General features: G+C 43.9%; 1 long non-coding RNA gene across 2 annotated transcripts; it reads left to right on the top strand.

Annotated features, from left to right (window-relative positions):
* Positions 1–52: 52 nt before the first annotated feature.
* On the top strand, positions 53–5,292 carry LOC308482076. Of its 2 annotated transcripts, XR_013988962.1 has the most exons (4): positions 122–153; positions 2,841–2,956; positions 3,120–3,271; positions 4,894–5,292. It is a non-coding gene; the product is annotated as an uncharacterized lncRNA (long non-coding RNA). The 2 variants fall into 2 exon arrangements; XR_013988961.1 differs by lacking the exon at positions 2,841–2,956 and having other exon boundaries at positions 53–153.
* The last annotated feature ends 3,295 nt before the right edge of the window (positions 5,293–8,587 follow it).

Genomic DNA, 8,587 nt, shown 5'->3' with positions numbered 1-8,587 from the left:
TTGGCATGGAAATAGTCTAGGCTGAATGCAAACATGCCATTCTGATGTCATGTGTGATGTCACAAAGAGCATATGCTTTAAGTCTTGGTAAAACCAGAAACAGTTAACAGTCAGACTGCATCTCAGCACTGTCAAGACGGATCTCCATAACAGGTGATGAATAGTTTTATTTGGGGGATATATTAACTTTTACTGTTGGAGAAAAGATTTAGATTGGTTTGCCAGTTTGTACCCCATCAAGTTGAGGCCAATAGATACACATTCACAACCCTGTACCCATCAAATAATCAACTTTATGTGTGACTTTGGGACTGATTCATACAACCACATTTCCTTTCTGCACTCTATAGCAGCCTTTTCTCTGTATTTGAAAAAAATAGCCAAGAAGGAGAAGATAAGTAACCAGGAAAAAGATCTAGATAAGTATGGTAAGGATCTAAGCTTTACAAGTGAGGGGGCTAGGATGATGGCTTTGTGGTCCAGCATGTCCTGCTGGGGATAGTGGACCAGCAGATCCTCGACTCATTAATGCCTCCTGTTTAGTATACCTCCCATTTCCTCTCTCTGTCTTCCCCACCTATCCTGACTCCATGCTAGACTGGCATTCCCAAATGCCAGTCCCAGTAGTGCGGACTAGTTGAAAAATGTGAGACCCAAACAAGGATTTCACATTTATTGTTGCAAGGAGAGGGAACAAATGTCTTTTTTCCCTCTTGCACTAATGTTCTTGCTGATGCAATAAACATCTGAATGGGGCCATCACAGTTCTGTTGCTGAATATAAGAAGAACAGGCTCTAATTCCCACATATAAGTCTCCCTATGCTCTTTAGGTAGAATGTAAGCTTATTAAATGCATACTTGACATGCAGCGGTAGTGGGAGGCCCCATTAGCTAAAGTGGCACCTCAAGTTAAGAACAGTTTCAGGTTAAGAACGGACCTCCAGAATGAATTAAGTTCTTAACCCGAGGTACCACTGTATTAGTATTAGTATTAGTATTAGTATTAGTATTAGTATTAGTATTAGTATTAGTACCCAACCCATCTGACTGGGTTGGCCCAGCCACTCTGGGCAGCTTCTGACATTACCATACTTTTCTGTGTATAAAACTAGGTTTCTTTCTTTAAAAATTAAGCTAAAAAGGGGGGGGTCGTCTTATACATGGATAGTGCATACCACAAATTTCTTAAATTTGAGTCTCCCAAAATTGGGGGCATCTTATACATGGAGCGTCTTATATACAGAAAAATATGTTATATAAAAACATAATAAAACATTAAATGAGAGATGATTCAAACCATAGAACCACCTCTTTTGCCAGGCTTGAATGCACTCCTCTGCCTGGTTATACGGCATATTCTTTTCCTCTGCAGCAGCCTGTTTTCTGTTGGTTTTAAAAAGCCCAGGGAGCGTTTGTTCTTTTTGGGTAAAGGGATTTGCAAAACATCTCCGGTTGGCAAGATGGTATCAACATTTCAGAATATGCCTGAGCACTTGCGGGGTTTTGTGGGGGAATGGCAGGCTGTGCACTGCATGGTGCTTTTGCACACATTTGCAGGCACTCATATGGGTGCGCACTAAGACAAGATGCATCCACCCACAGAGATTTAACACTGAGAGTCCCCAGAGAAGCAAGTCAGCTGGATTCTGGATCAGAACGCTACCAACTAACACGAAACATGGAAAGCCACCTTTCGAAGAAAAGAGGGGCAGGGAGATCAAGATTTTGCCAGGGATAGGAGCTGCTCAACAGGGATAGTCCCTGGTCAACAGGGATGGTTGGAACACATGCAACAGTTCTATTTGAAAGACAGATACAATATATTGATGCTGAGCCAGTAACTGCACATGTTGCCAAAATACATCTGAGCAGAATCCAATGTGAGGGAATTAAAGAGAGCAGGCAGCTGCCTGGTGGGGCACACCAGAAGGAACACTGCCTTACCTGGAAATGCCAGGGATTCAGCCTGAGACCTTCTGCAAGCAGAGCGGATGCTCTCCCACTGACTCACAGCCCCTTCCCATCATGCCAGCAGCAGCTCTGGTGCTGTTTCTCACAAGGCCAGCTCCTGATGCAAACTGGGGCTTCGCTCCAGACATGGCAGGAATTGTGAGGCTGCACTGTCAAGGGCTAACAGCACGATCAGGCCATGCGCAGGTTAGAGGGAAGATGCAAGACTGAAATGCAGTTAAGTTCCTTTTTTAGAGGGTGCTGCACTTTTGGATCCTCATGCTGTCCCGCCACTTTGTGAGGCTGAGACGAGTGGTATCAAAGGACTCGTGGCTGTTGTGTCCTTCTCACTAGTAAGTTTAAAAAATGATTGATAACCCAGGGTTATTAAAGCACGTCAGTACTTTTTCAGGGGATGGGGGAAGTGGCTGGTGGAGCTTCCTGTGGGCCCTGCCCCCTTTGCACCTTGATGCTGACCTTTAAAGCCCTAAACAGCCTCGGTCCTGTAAACCTGAAGGAGCGTCTCCACCCCCATCGTTCAGCCCGGACACTGAGATCCAGTGCCGAGGGCCTTCTGGTGGTTCCCTCATTGCGAGAAGTGAGGTTACAGGGAACCAGACAGAGGGCTTTCTTGGTAGTGGCGCCCACCCTGTGGAACACCCTCCCTTCAGATGTGAAGGAAATAAGTAGCTATCCTATCTTTAAAAGACATCTGAAGGCAGCCCTGTTCAGGGAAGTTTTTAATATTTAACGCTGTACTGTTTTAACACTTGATTGGGAGCTGCCCAGAGTGGCTGGGGAAACTCAGCCAGATGGGCGGGGTATAAATAAATTATTATTATTATTATTATTATTATTATATTTATTATTATTATTATTACTGCCCCAGGCACGGCAACTGATGCTACACCACTGCCTACAAGTAAACGTCACAGGAGAGGCCGAACTCATACATTGCAGCCAGGCCTTTACTTTCAGCATATGGAGAACATAAAGACTTTGTAGGTGTGTGTAAAATGTGAAAGCTTTGCACCGAAATTCAAGTAGACTCGGTACCCTTTCACAAAAATAATTGATTGCTCAATTATTTGGTATACACTTGGTATGCATTAGCAAACAAGGAAGCTGAACTGCTGATTAATTGTGCGGCATTGTCTCAATTGTGCAGCTGCCTATTGTGGCCAAGAAAAGCAACCTGATGCCTCATGGATTATACAGAATGAAAGGTCAGCCCTTACCACAAACAGCAGGAGGCAAATGAGCAGCCAGTCACAAGCTTGTAGGTGGGCTGGAAATTCTTCTGATTTGTTGGGGTAACAGGTAAGTATTTCTTTAGCCCTTATGCATTCCATATTTCCCATACGGCATCATCTCCCCCTCCAAGAAAGATCACTGCGCTGGCAATTTGCCAATTAATTGACATGTCACCGATTCAAAGCTGGAATTCCTTTGCATATTCCTCTAGCAGAGGCCATACATAATGTTAATCAAAGAACAAGTGGGAAATGCAACGAAGAATGTGGTGTGCTGCTGTTCACTATCAGCCAGGCCCACCCCCGTAACAGTCCATTCCATTCCAGGGATGTGGGTGGCACTGTGGTCTAAACCACTGAGCCTCTTGGCTTGCCAATTGGAAAGTTGATGACTCGAATCCCCATGACGGGGTGAGCTCCAGTTGCTCTGTCCCAGCTCTCGCCAACCTAGCAGTTCGAAAGCACACCACTGAACGTACACAAACAGATACTGCTGTGGCTGGAAGGTAAACATTTCTGTGCGCTCTGGTTTCTGTCACGATGTTCCGTTGCATTAGAAGCGGTTTAGTCCTGCTGACCACATGACCTGGAAAGCTGTCTGTGGACAAACACCGGCTCCCTTGGCCTAAAAGCAAGATGAGTGCCGCAACCCCATAGTCGCCTTTGACTGGACTTAACTGTCCAGGGGTCTTTTACTTTTACCTATTCCATTCCCCCCTCATTCATTATGACCCATCACTCTGCACGGCACCACCACCAAACGACCCATCAGCATTCTGTGTCTATAAATTATGCTCAATTCTTAGTGGGTTTTTGGAGGGGTTCACTGCATTTTGGGTCACCCCTTGAACATTATTTCATATTTCCACAAATCTTGGGGTTTCTGAGTCTGTGGGTACTAGTGCTGTGACAAAAAACAAACAAAACCTCCCACATTTGTTGTTTTGACCATTATTCATCAGTAAATGAGACAAATTGAATTCAAAAATTATCAAGGTGTGTGTGGGAAATGGTGACCTCTTGTTGATGGGGTGCTTACCTAACTTTTGTGGTGTTCTGAGTTTGTACCTCGATATGTGGTTTATTGTTTCCCCTCTACCCAAACAAAAGTTTGCTACCGCTTGAAGCAGGTGCAATGCTGTCCACAGTGCTAAGGTTAAGCAAGGTAAAGCAGCAATGCTCCCCCTTCCTGAAAATTTTGGAAAACTCTTTTCCGCCCCACTTATAATTTTTTTTTCTTGGGGGGGTGTGAGTTTTTATTTCACCCTGCTCTAGCCTACTCAATGCATTGCCACAAAAGACATTTCCACCACAGCTCTAATTTTACCTGCTTTCTCTGGCTTTGGAAAGCCATCGTTGTTTGCTATTGATTTGTCTCTTTTTCATGTTTGCTTTAAGGTGCCCTGAAGTTTTTTGTTTGTTTGTTTTTTAAGGTGAGGTATAAAGAGTTGAAATAAAAAAGAAATAACTACTGCACTACTCCAGCCTTCTCTCTCTCTCCCTCCCTCCTTTCTGTGCATGTGTGTGTGTGTGCACATATGCACACACCCCGTATCCTGCAATTTGAGCTATGTTATTACCAATGCAGTTAAAAACTGCTAATCCAGGCATGAATTGTTCTAAGGAGTGCTTTTCTTCAAAACAAGCATATATCATCCGACTTGAACTATCCATTGTCATCCTCCTTAGACATGAGATGCTACAGGCTTACTATGTCAGAGAGACAATTTCTGCCTAACACAGCATCGTACTCCCGCCACCAAGAAAGACGGCTATAGAAATCCTTTGTGCACTCTTTGTGCCTTCATGTCTTTTCGCCCGCACCCAGAGAAGTACTTCTGCAAGACAATTGACTGCTAAACATAGGGCCTTGTTTTGCAATTGCCCAAGAACTGCTTTAGCAACAGTCATAATGGGAAAACCTGAAAATGAACAGCAGACAGATTTGAAAGAATGAAAGTGCCTGCACAGAAGAAAAGAAGGAAGATTCTAACCCGGGGAACATAACAAGGGTCAAGGGTCAGCAAATTATGCCCAGAGATGTAGCTACTCGCCTACAGGAATATATTAAAAGTGCCTCTGAACACATGCAGAGTCGTCTTTTTGCCAAACAGGCTTCACCTGCCCTTCCATTCCCACACAAAGAAGGGCTTAAAGGGCAGGTGTTGTTTCTTCCCCCTAATTCTGAATCCCTGAACTTTTTGTCAGAAATTGAGTACAGTAGTACCTCGGGTTACAAACGCTTTGGGTTACAAACACTTCGGGTTACAAACTCCGCTAACCTTGAAGTAGTACCTCAGGTTGAGAACTTTGCCCCAGGATGAGAACATAAATCACGTGCTGGTGGCAGGAGGCCCCATTAGTGAAAGTGCGCCTCAGGTTAAGAACAGTTTTGGGTTAAGAACAGACCTCCAGAACGAATTAAGTTCGTAACCAGAGGTACCACTGTAATTCTTCCACTTCCCTTGCAAGTATTCAAAACTAGAGAGCACTGGACTCGCCCACAAAAAACCCCCGGTCCTAATTCTTCCCCCACCTCACCAGCTCTGATCCAGCTGCTCTTTGCAGTTCACAGACATTTCCCACGACTCTCTGGCTCTCTTGCTGCAGGCAGAGTCTTCGTTCTGTAACAGAGAACATTGCAGCTGAAATATGTTTCCCTCCTAAAAGCCTTCTAGGTTAAATACAAATTAAATACTTTTATAACAGCTAGTCCCCTAGAGATGCATAGAAAGGGAGAGTGGAACAAGGACGAGGCAGAGAAGGGACATCAGGACAGAACAGAGTGGAACCCATCAATAGTAGTGGCAGTGAGAGGGCAGACCCAGATATTTGGGTGCTTGCCAGGAAACTTGAAATCAGGGACTGAGGCTTGGAATTTCTGGGTGAAAGGCAGATAACTGGAAACCTATTAATTCATTGTAATTTCTATCCTGTTCTTCCTTTTGAAGGAGACCAGATTGGCATACAATAAAAAATAGTAAAGGAAAAAGAGAGGGGGGAAAACTTTAATGTACAGTACAAATAGGGAATGTAGCAGCCAAAATATCTAGGACTCAAAAGGCTGATTAAAAATAAAAAGTTGTAACCAAGCTAAGCAATGAAAGCAACCCCAAAAAGGCACAATACCTTGCAGACGGGAAGAAGGGCCTCTGTGGAAGATTTTGATTCTCAAGAAGAATTGAATGAAGAAAGGTGGTATTTGGGGAAACCTGAAGCCATTTCTGTGAACCGCCCTGAGACCCCCCCAGGTATAGGGCAGTATATAAATTCAATTAATAATAATAATAAATAATATTTTTGGGTTTTATAGGCCAAAACCAGCACTTTGAGAATTGCACCTGGGAACAAATAGATAGCCAATGTAGTCAGTATAAAACAGAGAGGGTTTGTGATGTGAGCCCTACCTTTTACCCCTGTAAATTCTTGGATTTAAAGGGATCTTGCCCAACATTGTGAAATAATTTCTTACAGGACATCGGCAAAAAGTTCCACCCTGCTTCCATGGGAGATATGCTTCCTAGCGTACAATTCTGGGTGAGGGGTGCATTATTCTCCAACATTATTCTCTCTCATTAAAAAATCTGCAATCATCTAGTTAATCCTATGCATATGTTGATTCCATGTAACATTTCAATATTGTGGAACTATGGCTTATATTTCATTGCTAACTGGAATTAATTTTGTGACATTTATTGTTTTTGTAACATGTTTTGAACATTTGGGAAGGTGAAAACCTTAAAACAGCATCTGGGAGTAAACAGAGAAAACCTTCAGATTTCATAAGGCACATTACCAAATTCATTATGCCAATGGAAATTTCCAGTAAATCAGCACTGTTTTTGCCATTAACAGTGGCAAAACAGTGCAGGTGAGCTAATGATCACCTCTGTTTTCCTCGTCTCTTATTTAGGCAACAGTCTTTGAGTTTTTCCCTTTACACTGCAACCCATTTACAATGAGGCAATAACATGAAATCCATTTGTAATGGCCCTTAAAGCTCCAACTAGGTACTCAGACAAAGTGATACACTTACAGTCATACACTCTGAACATTATAATGCCATTACGAATGCTACCGGTCCTATTTCTGGATGCATTGCCAACAATTGACATTTGTTGTAATCACGCATCCATGTTAAAATCCCAGAGAGAGAGAGAGAGAGAGAGAGAGAGAGAGAGAGAGAGAGAGAGAGAGAGCTGGCGGTGGGTGAAATTCACACTTCTCGCTACTTTTGTTTAAACACGGGATGTCATCTGTGCACAGGTTTTTGCAATCTGTTCACATCTGAAAAAAAAGTTTCTGGCATATGGACTAGATACTCTGCTCTTGCTTCTGCATTTGGTTTTAGTAGCAGAAGGCAACAGCGAGCCACAGCCTTTTGAAACTGTATTTCGCCCCCCCCTTCCTTCACAAATTGTCAAAACGGCATCCAATCTTGCAGGTTTGGTTAGTCATAACAGTGCTTCATCACTAGGGTTACAGTGGAACCTCAGTTTTCGAATGTAATCCGTTCCGGAAGACCATTTGACGTCCGAAACCAAAAACTGAAAGTGGAAGCCTCAGTAAAGGTAAAGGTAAAGGGACCCCTGACCATTAGGTCCAGTTGTGGCCGACTCTGGGGTTGCGGCACTCATCTCACTTTATTGGCCGAGGGAGCCGGCGTACAGCTTCCAGGTCACGTGGCCAGCATGACTAAACCGCTTCTGGTGAACCAGAGCAGCGCACGGAAACGCCGTTTACCTTCCCGCCGGGCTGTACCTATTTATCTACTTGCACTTTGACATGCTTTCGAACTGCTAGGTTGGCAGGAGCTGGGACTGAGCAACAGGAGCTCACCCCATCGCCGGGATTCGAACCACCGACCTTCTGATCGGCAAGTCATGGGCTCTGTGGTTTAACCCACAGCACCACCCACGTCCATGGAAGCCTCAATACAATAGGGAAATTCAAAACGGAAACCGTGTGGCACGTTCAGCTTCTGAAAATCATTCAAAAACCAAATCAGTTATTTCCTGGTTTTCGGCATTCGGGTTCCAAAACTTTTGTCAACGGAAACATTCGAGAACTGAGGTTCCACTGTACTACAAAATAATTTCTTCCCTGAACTTTCCCCCTTGTGGTTAGAGAAGAAGTTCTGAAGTTCAGTATGATCTCCTTTTTCTTTTCACTTTTGATGATGAGCTATGAACTTGATCTATGAAGGGCATTCTGGTCCATGGTAACACTTAGATAGGATGATGGGTGAGTTATACTTACAGAATAAGGCAGGGGACCTGTGGACTTCCTGATGCTGTTCAACTCCCATCAGCCTTGGTCAGCATGGCCCAATGGTTAAGGATGATGGGAGTTGAGCAACATCTGGTGGTCCACCCCTCCATCT

The sequence above is a fragment of the Podarcis pityusensis genome (assembly GCF_964106645.2).
Source record: "Podarcis pityusensis genome assembly, chromosome: 7".
NCBI lineage: Eukaryota > Metazoa > Chordata > Lepidosauria > Squamata > Lacertidae > Podarcis > Podarcis pityusensis.
The sequence above is the reverse complement of the archived record's forward strand: the minus strand, read 5'-3'. Positions and strand labels throughout refer to the sequence as shown.